This window comes from Cyphomyrmex costatus, unplaced genomic scaffold (assembly GCF_001594065.2).
Source record: "Cyphomyrmex costatus isolate MS0001 unplaced genomic scaffold, Ccosl1.0 scaffold159, whole genome shotgun sequence".
NCBI classification, from domain to species: domain Eukaryota; kingdom Metazoa; phylum Arthropoda; class Insecta; order Hymenoptera; family Formicidae; genus Cyphomyrmex; species Cyphomyrmex costatus.
In genome coordinates, this window is record NW_017275598.1 from 313,137 (window position 1) to 314,786 (window position 1,650).

Here is a 1,650-nt window from a genome sequence, read left to right on the forward strand (position 1 = left end):
CAATGGGTGGCACACTGTCACGCAGGAGAGCCGAGCGTGCATTGACCTATCGTGTGACCTCCGACAACACGACCTTAATGTCGATGATAAACCTCGACGCGGATTTACTTATGGCGACCCTGCACATACCCAATTGTGCGAAATAATGAGTTCCTACTTTTGCGATTCATGCTTTCATGTATAGAAATTAGTCTTTAATCTTTATACAGATTGCTGAAATTGAATTTGAGGAAGAAAACATGAAATAATTAGTGGAATAAAAAATTACAGACCTATTACATTTAACGAGAATATAATCGTCTAATGTACATTATTCGGTGGTTTTACCATTCATTTTTTTAATGTCCTTTAAAAATCTTAACTCAATTTAATGAAAATTGAATTAATTTCATTAAAACTTTGTCTATTGTTAGCGTTGATTTAAATTGGAAAGTGTTATTGACGTTTTTATTATAAAAAATACTTAAAAAATTGAAAATTAATATGGATTAATTAACAACATTATTAGTTAGTTACAAAATTATAATTTTTTAATTATAATTTTTATTATTATTAACACTTAAAGAAACAGTACAGACATCTACAGAAGACAGAGGAAACTAAATTTTATTATATCTGTAGGTAGATCTTCAGTAGAAGATGATTCTACTTAATCTGTTAGATGGCAGCAGAATATGTCATCAGATATTTAATTATATTGATAAAAAATTTCTGTTTTCAAATTAATTTATTAAATCAGTATATGGTACAATAAACTTATACTGAAATACAATAAAATTATACTGACGAATTGTTAATTAAATCAATTTGATCGTATTACAGTTCTATACCTGTAAATTATAATTGTAATTAAAGAAATACTAAAATTGTAATTTTAACGTTTATATGAATGAAATTTGCAAATGATTATATTTTATATTTAATTAATATTATTTCCATTCTTTGCAAATAACAGAATTAAATTAAAGAATTTATTATGCCAATGTGAATCATTACCCACTTTTAAAAAATAGAGCACATCGAATTTGTTTATTTAATTATTTCTCTTTTTATAATATTAATTCAACATCTCGATTCAGCATATTATGTATATTATTTCTTGTCATGAACAGCTGTGGTCGTAATTTTAATAATTTATTATGATAACTTTATAATTAGTCGGTGAAATATAGAATTAATTCTTAATGTTTACTTACTGATCAATATTAAATTTTAAATTCTTTTTTCATAAATTTAATTTTTAAAATTTAAATTTCAGAATATTTTAAAAACACATACACAAAAATAAATAAATTTTAAATTAGCGTTAACTGTAATCTATTGAAAAATCTTCGACATTGGAAAATAAGCGGTGTGAATGTTCTATTAAAAAATATTTTATCAAAATAAATAAGACTCGCAATTTTCTTTAATAGGCCAGTCATTTTAGAGAAAAAAAAGGCGTTTACTCATAAGTGATGCGACACGCAAAATTTTATTTTCTATATGTGGGGGGGTTATCAGAAAAGCTTATTTCTGAGCAGGGAATGGAAGTAACTCGTTACTTGTAACGAAGTTACAGTTACAAGTTACTTTTTTGGTAACTTTACTGGTAACTGCGTTACTTTCTTTTTTTGGTAACTGTAACGGTAACGAGTTACATTTTTTGGG